This window comes from Periplaneta americana, chromosome 4 (genome assembly GCF_040183065.1).
Source record: "Periplaneta americana isolate PAMFEO1 chromosome 4, P.americana_PAMFEO1_priV1, whole genome shotgun sequence".
NCBI lineage: Eukaryota > Metazoa > Arthropoda > Insecta > Blattodea > Blattidae > Periplaneta > Periplaneta americana.
In genome coordinates this window covers 133,540,605-133,560,259 of record NC_091120.1, presented here as the reverse complement: position 1 = coordinate 133,560,259, position 19,655 = coordinate 133,540,605, and the positions used below count along the sequence as shown (strand labels likewise).

The window sequence follows — 19,655 nt, the reverse complement described above, 5'->3', positions numbered from 1 at the left end:
GCTTAAACGTTAACAGTTTCAAATGTAAATCATTTTACCTTTCAGGTGTGTTTCCAAATTATAATTATGTAATCTGTCAAATCTGGCAACCTTTTCATAAAGGATACTTAATTTATTATTATTATTATTATTATTATTATTATTATTATTATATTATTATTATAACGAAATGATATGAGTAACATTATTATTAATATTAGGCTATTATTTTACCACCACCACCACCACCACCACCACTACTCAGAATTCAACTTGTCTCGTTTAAGGAGGCTTTCTCAAGATCCTCAAGTCCACCGCTGTGAAATAACGGTTAACATGTCTGACCGCGAAACGAGCCGGCCTACGTTCAAATCCTTGTTGGGAAAGTATTCTGGATGGAATTCTATCCAGAATTTTCTCTCAACCCATTAAGAACAAATGCTAGGTAACTTTCGGCGTTGGACCCTGGACTCATTTCGCTGGCATTCGCTTAGCTTTTTCCGCTACAGTTGCTGTTGTACAGGTACTCATATACTGACTGCACTATTTAACTGCAACGTAAAGAAAGGAATATATTTCTTTTTTCAATCTATATCCTGAATAAAGGAACTTGCGCGTCTCCTCTCCAATCTGCAGTGTTCGAATCCATATTATTACAGCGATCAGAGTTTAGAAAATATCATTGAGTATAGGTCTATGAGAGTTATTTTTAGCAAACACCCTCCTCTCTCTACTATAAATTAAATAAGTATTTTCTAACGTTTATAAAATGACAGAAGTTAAATCTGTTTCATTTATTCGGTTATTGGAAATACAAATAAGGTAACATGTAGGCCTAAGTCTATTTGGGGAGGCGTCCCTGTAAATATGTTAATTAAACATTAATACGTCAGTTGCGTCCGGGGTGTTTTAAATGTATACTTCAGTTGCGTCCACAGCTATCTGCCGGTTTAGGATGTTATGTTAACTTCTTAAAACTAATATAGTCCAAGGACCCGTTCTGCGACAAGACAAGACTAAACCAAGCACTGTATAAAACGCGTTCTACTACGTCATGTACAATGCAAAAGTTAAATTTTCACACGTGAGAGTTATGCACGAGTCATGGAGTCAATGAGAAGTAAGACATTTGTGATCAATGGACTCAAATTTAGACATCACAAGGATCTACAGAACAGTATTTCGCGTTGGGCATGCTGCATGAAATCTTGTAAATGTTTCAAGTAATTAAATGTTAGAAATGAAATCATTGAACGCAATCAAGAACACAACCATAACAAATTAGACCAAGTGTTAATCAACAGTTATGGGCAGAATTTGCAGCAACGACAATGAGAACGACTAATGGCTGCGAGTCATTTCATTCAAAACTTAATATTCTATTTTATAATGTTCACCCAAACATTTACCATTTTATATATAGAAGTTTTGACTCGGTTAAGAGAGAAGTTTTATATGATATTCTTATCGGTATTCCCAAGAAACTAGTTCGATTAATTAAAATGTGTCTCAGTGAAACGTACAGCAGGGTTCGTATAGGTCAGCTTTTGTCAGATGCATTTCCAATTCACTGTGGGCTAAGGCAAGGAGATGCACTATCACCTTTACTTTTTAACTTTGCTCTAGAGCAGCCGTGGCGAAAATTGGACTCACGAGCACATTGTGGCTCGCAGTGCATTTCCCTTGCTTCCTACCTATAACGCCCACCCTCTCACTCACTGGAGTCAAACTCCGTTCCATTTGTATTTGTCTCTGACCTGCGATTGGCGTATCGTCGCAATGTCTCTCTCGAAACTATGTATCTCTATGAAAACGAAAATTTCAAGTAGGATGGGAGGATGCATTTTTTTGCTGACAATATGTTGAGAATATTAAATATATATTTTGTTCACTAGGAAAACGATTGTATAACATAAAACGGCATTATACTACATGTTACTGATGAAACATTAAAAGGTTAAGTGTTATTATCATCATCATCATCATCATCATCATCATCATCATCATCTCTGTACGTCCATCCTTTTTCAGCAGATGTACGAATAATGCAATTAGATCTTCAATTTAAACTCGCAGATTTACAATGTGATGTTAAATGAAAGCTAGATGTAAGGACTTGACAAATGTTGAACTTTTCAAATCTTTGGCAAAAATAAATATCCGAAGCTTCGTTCTTTCGCTTGCTCTGTTGAAGCCATGTTCGCTACAACTTACGTTTGTGAAAAATTATTTTCAACAATTAAAATAGTAAAAACCAAATTTAGATCACGACTGACAAGGCAAATACCTTCGTAATCAACTACGACTGGCAGTAAGTGACATAATTCCTGGTTTTGAAACTCTGTCGCAGAGACATTCTGAAGATAATTAATTTTAGGTTGTGATAATGTGTCCTATGTTTTCTTGTCCATTTCTTTCTTCGTTACACATACTAAACATTAGTTTGAAGCCTTTTACTGTATAAAATTAAATTTAAGTACTTGACGTAAGGAAAATTAAAATCCGTTAATAAGTCAGTTCGTTGCTTCACTTCCCTTCCCTCCATAGGTGCTATGCACGTTGCAGCTTACACAGTGGCTCGGCGCTCGATGGCATTTTCGCCACGGCTGCTCTAGAGTATGCCATTAGGAAAGTGCAGGATAACAGAGAGGGTTTGGAATTGAACGGGTTACATGAGCTGCTTGTCTATGCGGATGACGTGAATATGTTAGGAGAAAATCCACAAACGATTAGGGAAAACACGGGAATTTTACTGGAAGCAAGTGAAGAGATAGGTTTGGAAGTAAATCCTGAAAAGACAAAGTATATGATTATGTCTCGTGACGCGAATATTGTACGAAATGGAAATATAAAAATTGGAGATTTATCTTTCGAAGAGGTGGAGAAGTTAAAATATCTTGGAGCAACAGTAACAAATATAAATGATATCAGGAGAAAATTAAACACAGAATAAATATGAGAAATGCCTGTTATTATTCGGTTGAAAAGCTTTTGTCATCCAGTCTTATGTCGAAAAATCTGAAAGTTAGAATTTATAAAACAGTTATATTACCGGTAGTTCTGTATGGTTGTGAAACTTGGACTCTGACTTTGAGAGAGGAACATAGGTTAAAAGTGTTTGAGAATAAGGTTCTTAGGAAAATATTTGGTGTTAAGAGGGATGAAGTTACAGGAGAATGGAGAAAGTTACACAACACAGAACTGCACGCATTGTATTCTTCACCTGACATAATTAGGAACATTAAATCCAGACGTTTGAAATGGGCAGGACATGTAGCACGCATGGGCGAATCCAGAAATGCATATAGAGTGTTAGTTGGGAGGCCGGAGGGAAAAAGACCTCTAGGGAGGCCGAGACGTAGATGGGAAGATAATATTAAAATGGATTTAAGGGAGGTGAGATATGATGATAGAGAATGGATTAATCTTGCTCAGGATAGGGATCGATGGCGGGCTTATGTGAGGGCGGCAATGAACCTCCGGGTTCCTTAAAAGCCACTAAGTAAGTATGTAAGTAAGTAAGTAAGTAAGTATGTAAGTAAGTAGAAGTTTTGAAAGAAATACAAAGCAAAACATACTTAAAACTACCTACTGGTAGAGCTCTGCCATTTAAACAGGCAATGAGGGAGAAAGAAGCTTTTATTCGTAAAAACATGATTGATTTGCAGCAAGGTCATATAACAAAATTGGATTTTATCCGGAATCTGTCATTTAGGTTTCAACCAATACGATTGTAATTTTATGGTGAAAATGAAACTAATGAATTTTAATGCATTTTATGGAGAAAAATGACACTAGTAACATTTTATGGTAAGATGTCATAAACAACATTTCTAACCTACCTGTAACGTTTAAATTGGTGATGTTGCAGCCAGTTCTAAGTTTGTAAAATGGGAAAGGACGTATAAAACTGACCGCGGGCCGCAATCGCCTGTTCCCGGTCTATTTGTAAGCTATATAAAGAGTTTATATTTGAAACAATGCTTACAGTGTATTTAGATTATGTTGCTCTACACATATGTAAGAAAATACATAAACAACTTATTTTAGTTATATTACAGAGAGAGGGAAAGTTCGTTAAGGAGACGTCCATATAAGCAATGGTATTTTCTAATCTCTATACACGATGCCGATTAAAATGTACTGCACATCCACCACATCACGATTCTCATACTCAGGAGGCAGTAATCCGTGCACTGCCCCGTCTCTCGCTGTATGCTCTGGTAGCTAATGCCCCCAGTGGGTAGAGCTGATCTAAAGCAGGCATGTCAGAAATCAGACTCTAAATGTGCAGGTATGTGCGCGGATCGCAGGTCTGTGCAGGTTGCATCAATCAAGCGTTGCTCTTACCCGTTCTTAGCTGGAGGGGTGTACAATAATCTATTCTGTGCTTCTAGGATTGGATTAAATAGGCATTTGGACATTATAAACATAGTTAGCAGAACGAAAAAACACAGTTATTATCAGTGTCTCTATTTGACAATTGTAATACAAGAAACTTTAGGCTTACTCAGTTATACTTCACAAAGTAGTGGTTTGTAAAGCATGATTTATTAATATGAATTTTTATACAGTATTTGAAAAAAAAAAATTGAAGTAATTTCGAAACAACAAGAAACGAACAAGTATTTCATTTTACGTAGTAGGTACTATTTAATATTAAAATAATAGACCCTACTGTTTCATTATTCGTCAAGCATTATTATTACCTGTGACCGTTGGTGCACAAATGTAGAAGAAACTATTATACTCTCAATTAATTACATGCAGTACGACATTGTGAAGTTTTTACACTGAAATCATTTCTTTGCTGTATGTCAATATAAATTAATATTAATATTAATAAATGAAAATTAAGCTTAGAATTTCAATTCACATATAGTTTATTTGAAAACGTTGAGAGCAAGTATCAAAAAGTTGGGAGCGTTACTCAAAGAAATTAAAAGTGTAGTTCACAAGCTGTGAAGCGACGATATTCTCTTTATGTCAGATTTAAAGATTTATTAATATAAGTATATTCAATTAATTTTGTGACGTGAGATGGAAAATTTGCCTTTATATATTTTTCCAGAAAATTTTTCCGTCTTGCAAATAGTTGTTTTGTTCTCTCCTTACAACCTCAAGAGCCTCACATGTATTCCTCACTATATTCTCATCACTTACCAGCTTATGATATGAAAGTCGTAAGTCGTCTAACCTTTGATGGCTGTGTTTGTACAGACTCCAAAATAACGCCATTGTCAAGTACGTTTTTCCGTGAGAGTACTGATTAAGAAATAAGCGCTGGCAATATCATATTTTGAGAGGTTTACTAACCTGATCTAAATTGTCACCTCACAACACTATTACCTCGACATAGGCTAATGAAAACCTTTCATTTTAAAATAATTATTATTGTTGGCTGAGGAAAACTTTATAACAATTATGTTATATGATTCGTAATTTCTCTTCTCCGTTATCTGTGAACTCCTCACTTTATTTATCATAACTCATTCACAGACACAGCCAAATCGGCACTCGTACTGAAACTATGTTACTGAAACAAAAGCTGCTGCAGGTATTGTATAGCCCTGTCGCGTTCCCCTCCAAGGCGATTCACTCCCTCCATGTAGAGGAATAGAGAGTGCACATCGCACAGAGACAGGTGCACAATGTGCGCGACTGCACAATGTGCAGGGTTTTGACATGCCTGGTCTAAAGCCTTAGTTTTCTGAAACGACGCGTGCGCCGGTTCAGAAAAATCAAAGCTTAAGGCATCCTGCCTAGGACTCGCGTTACGGAATGCGCGCTGGTTCGGGTCCTCATGGGGAAACAAAATTTTCCCATGAAATTTCGGTCAGTGTATGGAACCGGTGCCCATTTAGCATCGTGATGCATTTGGGTAGCTACGATAGGTAGCGAAATCCGGTTACGAGAGCCAGCTATTAAGGTTGGGGGGATCATCGTGCTAACCACACGATACTTCCATTCTGGTTGGATGATCGCCCACCTCTGCTTCGGCATGTAGCCTTGCCGGCTGGTCGGTCTGTGCTCTTAATGGGCTATAATGCCACGGATTATAGTATTTAGTCCACCGCCGTGGAGCAATTGTTAGCTTGCCTGACAGTGAAACGAGCGGGCCCGAGTTCAAATCCTGGTTGAAGCTTTTTTCCGAAGTTTTCCCGCAACCCATTAAGAGTAAATGCTGAGTAACTTTCGGCGTTGGACCTGGACTCATATCGCAGGCATTATCACCATCTCACTCAGACGCTAGATAACCACAGCAGTTGTTTAAGCGTTGCAAAATAACCAATCAAAATTTGTATCACTTTAAGTTAATGAAAGTAATTTTTATGGTATATGATTAAGTAATCACGTACTTATCTTATTCAAATGGTTTACCAGTTAATACTGGAACATGAAAAGGGCTATTTAAGTCTGTTCGTGACTTTTTTAAATGTGTATGGTATATTCGTACAGAAATTGTGTTGGAAATGTTGGCTACACATAATATAATGTGTTTGCACATATATCTATCAAAAGTTTCATGGTCCCATGCAGAGAAACAGAAGTTTGTTAGTGTACGACTTCTAAATGGGAAAATCGTTCCTTTAAGGGACAAAATAGCGATTTGTATAAACGTATATAAAACCTATAAATTCCAACCGATTGTGCTAATTCTTTAAGAAAGTGTTAAATTCGTGTCTATACCGTTATCTCTCATAGGTTTAGATTTTCGACGCAAAGAAATATTAAATATATTTTTTACGTTATTATTATTATTACTATTTTATTATTATTATTATTATTATTATTATTATTATTATTATTATTATTATTATTATTATTATTATTATTATAGAGTTGTATTATGTTAGAGAATTTACTGTAATTTTGCCGGCATGGAGGCGACAAACCTGCCAGTCTAACGAAATTTCAGAGAGCTGCTACACTAACGGGGTTGTTAAATTTTTAACCACGTTATGTTATCGTTTAACAAGCGCAGTCATCACTCATGTTCCCTCTCTAGGGATTGGAGTATGAGGATCGGAGGGGGGGGGAGAAGCGTCATAAAATAAGCATTCAGCACATGCCTCACCATATAATGAACGAATACGACCAAGTTAATTGCGTTAAAAACAGAAAAGAAGGAAAAAAGAGGAAACATAACAGAGCGAATCCCAGACAAATACTGACGTAGAATCCCATTAAATTCTGACACAACATCCATTAATTAATGTTCCATTGGGAAAGGATTTAGGCAGCTGGGAAATGCATGGGGAAAGCTTGAAAATTTAAACTCGCACTTCACAACTCTCTCCCTAACAAAAATTGTAGAGATTTTCCACATAAGAAGAAACAAAGAAGGCAAGGGATTCGTAGGTTCCCTATAAACGCGGGCAACATCTTTATGGCTAATGGTTATGTGATTTAAAATAAATGAAAACCACCTTAGTATAATCATGATACAAGAACTTGAACTTTTTATGAATATCATAGCCATTGCAAGAAAATAAATGCAGCAATCGCTGCTCATGGCACTAGTAATTATTTAATATAATACACAATGATAGACTAGAGAGCTGCAAAATAGCGCTTACAACCGGTTTAGTTTCGACTGGTTAGAGAACATACTTCGATTATTGCGATTCTCTATTCACAAACCTGAATACTGATCTTGCCCACAGACTACGGCGTGTTCACAATATCTGCGTTCGTTTCGTTTGTAACATTAGAAAATTCGATCATGTAACACCGTCACTAGAATTGTTGTCTTGGAATCAATTTAAAGAAAGAAAATTCTTCAACTCTCTCTTATTATTATTTAAAATCATCTACACCTTCACACCCTCTTACCTAGCATCTCGTTTTGCTTACCTTTCACTACCTCGAACCCGGAACATGTACTTTTTTTTTTTTTTTTTTTTTTTTATTGAGAAATATTACATATAACTATTTTACCTTACAAACTTAACAAAGTAGTAATTCAAAGATGAAATGAGGTTGGACACAAATAAACTTCACTTTATGTCGGTCACTTTTCATGATCTCTGAGTGGTTGCCGAGAAAAGCTGTCCTACTTAAAACTCACAATAATACCACACGCTCTAAGAAATGTCAGACTTCACAGATGTTCCTTACATTATACAATATCAATCACTATAAAGCGTACAAAAATATACAAATAAAAAGAACAGTGCTGCAGTTATTCATCCTACCCAGACAAAAGCAAGGTGAACTCACAACTCTCCACCAATTCACGTTTAAAACACGACACAACAAACACACCTCCAACCCCTGTCCCAGAAATACTCAAATGAACAGACATTGATGAGGAACAGCTTAGACTACTTAGACTTTTTTTTTTTTTTTTTTTTTTTTTTTTTTTAAACTACCTATTAATAATACACTGAATCTTATATCTTAAATTTGGTTTTAAATGCTCGTGATGACCTCTTAAAAATGTCAGAAGACCTTGCAGTGATGGAGTGGTACTTCTCATGCAATATTGAATATATCCCATCGTGAGCCATGTAGATGTATATGAATGTGCAGCTGAAGGTAATTCCATCTCTAGGAGGATGCGTAATATATCATTAGGATTGTCATTCCGATGTATTCTCTGCAGATGTCGTCTCAGCCATGTCCACATTTGTGTAACTTGAGCATTGCAATTGGTTAACCTATGTCTTACCGTATCTACTTGTCCACATCTCTTGCATAATGGAGACAGAACCATATTACACATGTACTTTTTATGTTCAGTAGGTACAATTTCATTAACTACTTCATATGTAGTCACCTTCCATTCACTTGGAACGTTAGACCACTTAAAACATGTCCAAATACGTAACCAGTTTTTGTTTGGGAATTTTTGTTGTATGTATGGAATTTCATACAATGACTGATGAAGACAGTGATATATCTCTTTGGTGTTTATACGGGTTATATCAGAGGTAACAGTATTAGGAAGAGACTCCATCAAGTTGATAGTTTTACGAAAGTGGCTACCTATTGTTCCGCGACAAGAAGTAGATAGCTGGAAGAACTGTCTCCAAAAAATTATATCTTGTGGATGACCAATACCATTTTTAGCTAATATTATGGTTTTCATTAACAGGGAATGACATTTTATGCTTACAAATATAAAATTCAGGCCGCCTTCTGTAATTTTCCGTCTCAACTGCGGGCGTGCAACACGGAATGGGTATCCTCGCCAGACATAGTATCCGATTAACTGTTCAATTTTCTGAGATACCTTGTCCGGCATTGGTAATACTTGAGCAAGGTACCACAATTTCGAGAGTGCAAACGTATTAACATGCCATACTTTTTGTAATAGGTTTAGGTTCCTACTTAGATGCTGATGTAATGTCCCACGCAGTTTATTTAACGTATACTGCCAATTATTCTCTATTATATCATCAAGTCGAGGAGAAAAAATAATTCCTAAGATGCGTGCTTCAAAACGAACGGGTATGTGTGCGATTGAAATTTCTGGGTTCCATTCGCCAAGGGGTAATAAAGCTGATTTCTTATAATTAACTCTAGCATTTGTTGCGTTACAATAAAGTGTGAGAATATCCACCAGGTTGCCAAGTTGACTTTCATTCCTACATATGACAGAAATATCATCAGCATAAGCTTGTACTGTTGGTATACCCAAAGGATTAGGCATGAGGGTCAAATGTCTATCAATCATCCGAAGTAATGGTTCCAAACAAAGTGTAAATAATATCATTGAAAGTGGACATCCTTGTCGAACTGATTTCTGTATCGGTATAGGTTTTGTAAAATATCCATTGATTTGTATACGAGAATGGGCATTTCTATATAATCTCTGGATGGAATCTGCAATTAGTCGAGGAAACCTAAATTGTTCAAGAACTGTGAACAGGTATTCTTGGCTAACCCTATCAAATGCTTTTTCCATGTCGATATTTAAAATAGCAACTTTCTGCATGGGCATTTCACTACTTTGGATGATAGTGTCTCTTATTGATATCAGATTATTGATTATAGTTCTTCCTGGCACTGAACAGGTTTGTCCGGGCGCTATAAGATGATCCATGCAAGGTCGAATTCTATTTGCTAATATTTTCATAAATAATTTGTAGTCAGTGTTGAGCAGAGTGATAGGTCGGTAATCTGTAATCATCTGCGGTTTCGGGATTTTAGGGATTAACACAATTATTCCTTCATTAAATCCTACACACTCAACAGAAGTTTTAAAAATTTCATTCATTACATTTAGTAGAGGTCGCTTAATATATGCCCAGCATTTTTTGTAAAAATTATAGTCTATACCATCTGGTCCAGGAGATGATTTGGAGCTAGCTGTCAAAATTGCTTCTTTCAATTCGGTTTCACTTATATCCTCTTCTAACCGCAGTTGATCGTCTGGAGTAATTGTATTTTGAATATTGTTCAATAAGATTTGCTGGTCGTCGGGTGAACAATTTTCTCTACAAAAGACGCTTGCAAAGTGTCTTTCAGCTTCTTTTAGACACTCTGTAGTTGAAGTGGTCCTCTCATTATTTTTTAATAACAAACTGCTCATAACTTTCGTTTGTCCTCGTTTCTTTTCGCATGCAATGTGAAATAATGCAGCTTTTTCTCCAGAAATTATCGATTCTGTGTGACATCTAACAGTGGAACCCTTTAATATGTCTTCCTGCAGTTTACAAAGTCTTATTTTCACAGTATTCATGTGTTTAGTAACGTCTTTCCCTTCGCACTGTTGCTGATACAGATCATAAATTACGTTATAATAGAACTGTAATTTGGATTTGCGATCTTTTGCTTTAATGATCCCTTGATTTCGAAAGAAAGATCTTATGGCTGGCTTATATATGTACACCCATTTTTTTAATTCAGTATGTTTCGATCTTTCTGCTCGAACACTCAACGTCTCCCACCATGAAGAAAACTCGTTCATAACTTCTTCATCACATATCAATTTAGAATTGAGTTTCCAGTAACTCCTTCCAATTTGTGGAGCATTATGAATTCTAGATAAAACCATCAATACACAATCGTGATCAGAGAAGGGTACAGGATGAACTTCTATCCGCCGTAGAAAGGTTTGCATTGTTCTATTAATATAAAATCGATCTATTCTTGATGATGAGTTGCCTTGATGAAAGGTGAATTGAACGTCATTACCTCTTAACTTCTCCCAGACATCAATTAATTGCAAGTCATTTGTGAGACGGTCCAGTGCTAGAGACGGATGATATGTCCCTGTTTGGTCCTTGCAATGTAGGACACAATTAAAATCGCCTCCAATGATCAATTTCTCATATCTCTGACTTAAGTAATAGGGTACGTCGCGTGATATGAAATCTTCTCTTTCCTGTCGTCTGTTTGAACCGGAATGCAAGTACAGATTAATTAAAAGTGTGTTATCGCCCATTAATACAGTTGTAAGCCTCCCACTAGGGTGAATCTCACTCTGTTGTATTGTATAGCCTGCACGATAGATTATTGCTGTGCCTCTTTGCTCCTCTCCTATATTGCACACCGAACTATATCTAGCACCTAAAAAATTAAAATTATCGATATTTACTTCTTGTAGGAATAAAATATCGATGTCATTTTCATAAATAAATTCTCGTAATAAATTCTGTTTACCTTGACTTCGTAGACAATTAATATTCAAGGTTACGATGTTTTCAATTGTAGTCATCAATAGTAAAATTAAAATGAAACAAAAATGATCATATTTCATCGTGCTGATGTTCTGCTAAATAATATTTCATGAGTATGTTATTTCCTGTATCGGACATCAATATCATTAATGTATATAAGAAAGTCAACTCGGGAATCTCAGCTTCGTTAAATCTGGGATGTGTCCAAGGCGCTAGTATCACCTGTATTCGATATTTGTAGATCGTCTTGGGGAACGGATTTCTCATCGGTGCTGTCCTTCTTACCTCCTTCTTTAGTGCGTCCATATATAGCGTATGGGTGAGGACGTTGGGTGGTCTTCATTTTATTGCTTGTATGAGTCGACAATAAGTTTTTTTCCGGGGATGTAACACTAGGCCCCGAATCACGTCCTCTGAGGCGTGGGTCGCGTGGAAAGTCATGTTGTGTTTGTTTCAGTTTCTTAGAAGGAGTACCTACAGATCGTTCCTCTTGGTTGTTGCAATCTGTGTTTGATGATAATTCTCCAGGAGAATTGAGTGGTTGTACTATAGTAGGAACTGAAGTTGTTTCCATGCATTCGTCAGTTGTAGCTTGTCTTGTGGTGGGCTCCTGCTCGATCTCAGTATCGTGTGGCTGGTCTAGTTCGCCTAGTGTATGATGATCGGTTGTTGGTACTACTGATTTTGCCATCTCTGTCTCCGAGGATGTGTCGGTCTCTTCCTCTACAGTAGCTTCCATAATCATATCCACATTTTGTTGTTTGCTCTCGTCTATTATGACTTCTCCCTCGGTCACCCGTGTTGGCTCCCGTACATTAGATGTCCCTCCACGTACAACATCGCTTAACAAAAGCTTCCTTCCTGTAATGTTGACAGGCAGATTAAACTTTTTATTTGGACACTGTGATCGTAGATGTGATTCTTCGCCACATATATGACATAGCTGGGGTTGTCCTGGATAATGCAGGATGACAGCATAGCCGGCAATGACCAATTTGATCGGTATGTGTTTCTTGATCTCAATACGCACCGCTCGAACTCCATTATGTACGGGGTATTTGTATTGCGTACTCCAAACCTCGGGACGGACGTGTCTAACAGCTCCGTATGGTGAAAGGGACTGGACTACTGTTTTATCGTCTATTTCTGGGGGTAAGTTAAATAGTCGGACTGTAACTGTGTTGACATCTGCACGCTGTAGGGCCACTTTAACTATAGTTCCGTTATCATATTGAAAGTTAACTGGATCTGTATATTTATTCAACAATCGATCATAATGAACAGCTGATACCAGTTTTATATATACTGACCTTTCCAGTGTGTTGAGCTGAATCATATCAATTTGGTCTTCTGTGATGTGTAATGTTCCATCTATCCAATTGTGGATTTCTAATGCCGATGGTCTCTGCGCTTCAGTTGTAAACACTATTTTCACTGTATTTTTTCTTTGAATGGTAGCCATTGATCTTGCACTTTATACTTAGGAAATATAAAAGGCGAAAAAATATATAATATATACTAAACTAAAGACACTACCGTATATGTCGGTGGTATATCCTATTAGTCTAAATTAAGTATAACTTTGTAAACAAGCTCACTTCACTGCACTGCTCAGCGATGTGTTCACTACCAGCTCTACAGAGCAACTGGTACTCGTACTAAGAACATTCTTCTACTCATCATCTTTCAGCATATCAATTCCACGCCTCTGGAATTCTCTCCCTGACCATGTCAGAAATTGTCGGACAATATCAAAATTCGAATTTAAATTAAAGAATCACATTATAGTTCATAGAATTGCTTGTCGAACACCTGTCAGGTTGCACAACTTCGGCTTAACCAATGACATATAATAATAAATATTGTAACTATGTTGTTATAAAATTGACAATTAATATGTAATATATTATTATTGTTGTTATTATAGTTATAATAATAATAATAGTAATTATTATTATTATTATTATTGTTATTATTATTATTATTATTATTATTATTATTATTATCATCATCGTCGTCATCATTACTATATATATTTTTCTTTTTTTTTCCTTGTATTAGCTCGATGAGAGTTCTATAGTGTTCTTTTGATCCTGTTGACCCTCTATAGGGCTTTAATTTAATTTCTATTATTTTCATCACTGTTTGTATTTCTTTTTTGTATTTATATGTGCTATCTGGTAGGATGGAAGTGAAGGTCTTATGGCCTTAATCCTGTCAGATTAAATAAATAAATAAATAAATAAATAAATAAATAAATAAATAAATAAATAAATAAATAAATAAATAAATAAATAAATAAATAAATAAATAAATAAATAAATAAATAAATAAATAAATAAATAAATAAAAGAAATAGGGCGCCAGTTATGAATTTCTTCACGATTCCCGTTTTTAAATATTAAAGCATGCGAATTAGTAATTTCAGTATATTGTTCCCTTAAATATTACATGATAACAATAAACAATAAATAACTGAATTTATACAACGAAGTGTCAGTATCCTCTAGTTAAAATATATGCAACAATGACGGATTTTTAAGATCACGATTTTATTTCAGCAGAAAAGAAAAGAGAATGAAAACATTGCATAATAAAAAGGGAATATAAATTTTATTTACATCAAAAGAAACGGCAGAACTGCCAAGCATGAAATATATAACCACAAAATATTCCTCTGTAAAGCTTTGAAATTATTTAAGGAGCAAATTTTTTTTCTGCTCTTATTTTTATGTGCATGGGGGAGGTTTATTTTTTTAAGTTAAAACAAAGGTTGTGTGTTTTTGTGGTTAGAAGTATTAGCGCAGTGTGCAAGAGAGGCCCTCTATTAGCAGGAAAAAGCTAAAAAAAAAAAAAAAAAACAGTTCATTCAATACGGGCGTACGCCAACAAAACCAAACACACACAAAAACAACAGTCCTTCGTTCTTTCCATTTGGTAAACGTCGTACACAGACCATAGTGGAGGTTTCAACCATAATTGGTTTTAACTGCTTCAATAGGACATACACATACACATACACACAGACTAAGTAGCACCGTACTCCGTGGAACACTAGTCGCAGACTCTATTGTTCCCAGAAATTAACCCGCTTTCTTCAATAAACTAGACAAGCTGTACTTTTGTTAGGGCTCGAAATGTTTTGTCTCATAGATTGCGGATTTTTTTTATTTTGTTTGCAAAAAGAATAATGGCTATTCAAAAAAATCCTACGAGTAATGGGTCAGCTTACACCACGACGTGTAATTCTCTAAACTAAATTAATTCTCAGCACGCCATATTTGGTGATAACATGGAGTTTCTTGTGAATGGTGAATTCTCATGTACCGGTACTGTGATTTAAAAAATGGAAAGGTCGTACAAAATATTAGTGCTTTTCTTGACACAGAGTATTAGATTATTCTGGTGATGATACACAGGGTTTAGTTTTAATGTTGCGTATAGGCCACGGTTATTGGTTTGAATCATGCATATTATAGCATATGTAGATATTTTTCGTTAGTAATGTGCTGTTCAGGTACAAATCAAAGTCTTACTGACGCCACTCAACGACAATCCGACTCTCTCCTAAAGCCTAGCCGAAAAGATGAAGGATCGGCGGAGCGGAGAAAAATTCTCTCCGGCACCGAGATTCGAACCCGGGTTTTCAGCTCTACGTGCTGACGCTCTATCCACTAAGCCACACCGGATTCCTATTCCGATGCCGGATTGAATTCTCTCAGTTTAAGCTCCACCTCTTAGTTTTCCCTTAGTGGCCATCATGCACTGTGTCACAGATGTGTGACAGTGGCACAACATCCAACACACTAATGTGCAGAGGTGCACTCATTACGAGTGACTAAGTGGCCGGGATCCGACGGAATTAGCGCCGTCTTAAATCACTAAGGGCTGTATTCATAGACATTCTTAGCGTGGGCTTCCGGTGGATGATCAGCGAACTAACGTTTTTCGTATTCATAAACCAGTGTTAGCGATATGCTATGATATGAATCCTATACAAGTAACCAGCCGATAGCCGGGGCTAGTTTAGCACGCTCGTAGCGCGGGCTAGCGAAATGTCTATGAATAGCACCCTTAGTGCTTATATACGCATATCATTTTATAGCGATGTACTGAAGTACATATGATATTTCCGTGCAGGAATTCTGCGTTATCATATGATGAAGGATCGGTGGAGCAGGGAAAAATTCTCTCCGGCACCAGGATTCGAACCCGGGTTTTCAGCTGTACGTTCTGACGCTCTATCCACTAAGCCACACCGGATTCCAATTCCGATGTCGGATTGAATTCTGTCAGTTTAAGCTCCACCTCTTAGTTTCCTTTTAGTGGCCAATACTCATGCAATGTCACAGAAAATTCCGTCGGATCCCGGCCACTTAGTCACTCGTAATGAGTGCACCTCTGCACATTAGTGTGTTGGACATTGTGCCACTGTCACGCATGTGTGAAGGGAAAAATTGTGACGGTGTCGTGTACAGTTCCTGGGGTAGCTCAGTCGGTAGAGCATTCGTGCGCTAAGCGAAGGGTCCTGGGATCGACACCCAGCCCCGGAACATTTTTTCCTTTGAAATTATTCAAGCCTGCTTCACAGGGAGCTTCTACCTGAAAGCTAGATTTGCATCCTGTCAAGAATGTTTATTGTTGACTTTTCAACAGGAATGGAGTTTTGGCTTTTTATTTATTTATTTTTTTAATTTTAATTTGTAATAATTAATTTTCTGAACAGTGTCGAGACTTTTACTATAAAATTAATATTTTAATTGTGCTTTGGAAATATTCTTAATACAAGACGAGGCAAAATGAACTCATGATATTTAAATCTTTACTACCCAGTAACCTGCAATTAACATTTATTGAAAGACCTAACAATTAGGAGATACAAGTTTACCATTTCTACAGGCCACACCTGTGGAGTAACGGTCAGCGCGTCTGGCCGCGAAACCAGGTGGCCCGGGTTCGAATCCCGGTCGGGGCAAGTTACCTGGTTAAGGTTTTTTCCGGGGTTTTCCCTCAACCCAATACGAGCAAATGCTGGGTAACTTTAGGTGCTGGACCCCGGACTCATTTCACCGGCATTATCACCTTCATTTCATTCAGACACTAAATAACCTAGATGTTGATATAGCGTCGTAAAATAACCAAATAAAAAAAAAACCATTTCTACAGAACACAAATTCCAAGTTATTTTTAGAAAATAACGTCCTCCAAGTGTTGTTCATTTACATTGGTGCACTTTCTCACTCGTCATGATATTTTCTATGACGCGCAGTAGTATATCTGGAGGAATATCATCAATTTGATCCCTAATTCTCTGTTAAAGAATATTTAAATCTGCTGAACGAGTTCCGTACATTTTGCACTTTAAATAACGCAACAAAAAATGTTACAAGCAGTCAAATCAGGTGAACGTGCTGGACAAGAGATATCACCAAAGCGGAAAATTATTCTGTTTCCAAACATGGTTCATAGAGTTTTCATCAAATTCCGAACCGTGTGTGATGTCGCCCTGTCGTATTGATACCAAATTCTGCCGATGTCAATATTACGACGACGTAACAATGGAAAGATTATTGATTGTGTTGCGATCCGGAAATCTTCCATGTCTTCCAACGTTCAAATGCCGCCTGAATAATCGCTGTGTTGTTATCACTGATTCTCCGTTTTCAAAAAATGTTTCAGTAGTGAATGCCCGATGTTCTGATGACCAACGAGGCATGCTTATTCAGTAGGGTAATTCCGTGATACCCCTAATTCCATGATACTTTTTTTAACTAAATGTCCGGGGTTGGGTATCTTGCTAGGAAGGTGACCGATGTCTCAAAAGTAGACGAAGGATGTAATCTATCAAGAAAAATGGTCGAACGTCAAAGCTTTTATTGATATTCAACTTTATCACGGGATTAGGGGTATCACAGGATTAAGCAACTTTACCCTACATTTACTGAAATAATTAAGATTTCTTGATTTTAGTAACAAAACAGAAATCGTTGCCATGTAAACTTACACAATTGATACTCTAACCTTAAATGGCATACCTTGTCCAATGTCATGCCATGCCTAGCTTCAATTCATCCCAACTATCGGACGAGTATTACCAAGTCAAAATCATGAGTTCATTCTTCCCCAACCTGTATATTAAATAACTTATTTGAAATAAGCCTAAGTATGTTTCTAATAGGTCTAAATTTCAATTAAATGTTCAAAAAATAAGTTGAATGTTTAATTATTAAAACCTTCACATACTCAAATATAACACGTTATTTTAACTACACTTTACATTTTCTTACCACATTTATACCTATGTCAACAGATTTTTTATAATGGATATTTCATAATATTCTTATTCATCAGTTAATCGTATCCCTAACAATATTCCGTCCGATCGCCATTGCATCATTCTTACATAGCACTTTTCGATGGCTGGCTAGTGATTAGAGATGAACAAAACTAACTGCCGCTCTCGCTCGCTGTGTTCGCTGCATTTGTCTTTCGAGTCTCGTGTCGTCATTCTCGAAATAGCATTTGGTCGACGTGAAAAGATTTCGTAACTTTGAATAACATACATCATTGAAATAAATAACATTATAAATGCTTAAATGAAACAGAAAGACACAACAGGACAGTATCTTAGTTATCAAAATTTCTATTATATGATATTACCTATGGTTATATAAATAAAAATACAATTCTCAAATAAATTTTCATTTCTAAGAAACATAGAACATAACGTTAATATCTTTTTACTTGAGATTGCACACTTGATCTCAAACATATTAAGAGAAAATTCTTAGCCTTTTAATAAGGGTCTAGTAATTAAATAAAGACTGGGGAACGGATTATTATACACTGAAACATAGAGATGATGTTTCAAATAGGCTACTTGATTGTTTATACATAGGCTATATAACAGCTGCCAAAGTAGATAAAAGTTCTGTCACCTATAAACAACTGTGGCGATTCAAGGCTGCTGGACTTCGGGAGTGATCAATCTCGACGTCTCGAAACACCCACAAGCAGTCTTTACGTCAACGACGCGACATATGCAACATCGTCGTGCGGGTTTTCGGCTTTGCGGGCGCTGTTAGTCTCGCTTTCTCGATCGTTGTTCAACTCTACTAATGCCGTGCGACGAGGATTAGGCTAGGGACGAGCAGGATTGGTTACTTAGAAAACTGGGTAATCAGAAATCTTATCATAGTCATTAGTCAGCTAGTGTCATTTGGGAATGCGCCTAGCTTGGGATCAGTGTAATAATTCTCTCAGATGGAAGTAACGTTAGGATATCGCCCTTCCCCTACAGGACAGAAGACATTCGATTGCAACAAACTTTAAGACGAGGGCTCTTAATGGAAGTTATATAAATGGTAATGATTATATTATACTGTAAATGAAAATCTTCAATTTTGATACATAAAGTCGGTTGATTTCAGTGTTTCACACAAAGAAACAATAAATTCGCTGTTTTTTTTTTTGCATTAAAAACTTAACTTTTCGACTCTTGTCGTGCAAAATATATTACTGAATATTCCTACAAAGACTAGGGGCGCATATCATGAAGGCAATCTTTAAGGATCTTTACACATTTTAACAATAATTACAGTTTTTATCTGCACTTACCTGTTATGTAGAGAGATTAGTGTAACAGCATCATGTACAGCGTCTGAGTAATAAGATTATTCACTTATAATTTTTAAGAAAATGTCACTTTCTAATTAAAAGAAAATCGTAAATCCAGATAATTCCAATCACTGCTTTGCCTCCGAACAATGTACAAGGAGCAGGAACCTTAGCTTCACCAAAGCTTATTGAATTAATTTTATTCACGCTTACATATTATATGACTTCCAATAAATATATTTTTTAAGAATTTTAAATTAAAATTTAGTTTAAAAAATGAAAATTTCTCTTGGGAAACATCAATTTTGAATAAATTCATACCAAAAACAAAAACATCGTGCATACACAAAATTTAGAGTTTCTTCGTAAGTTTAAACTTATGATATTTTGACCTGGAAGGCCTTGAAAAATAAAATGTTTGCTTTTATT

The 19,655-nt window shown here is 36.3% G+C and overlaps 1 protein-coding gene across 3 annotated transcripts in view; it reads right to left on the bottom strand.

Annotated features, from left to right (window-relative positions):
* Nucleotides 1–19,655, bottom strand: part of Csgalnact (Chondroitin sulfate N-acetylgalactosaminyltransferase) — a 1,311,749-nt gene that overhangs the window by 604,578 nt on the left and 687,516 nt on the right. The window lies entirely within an intron of this gene.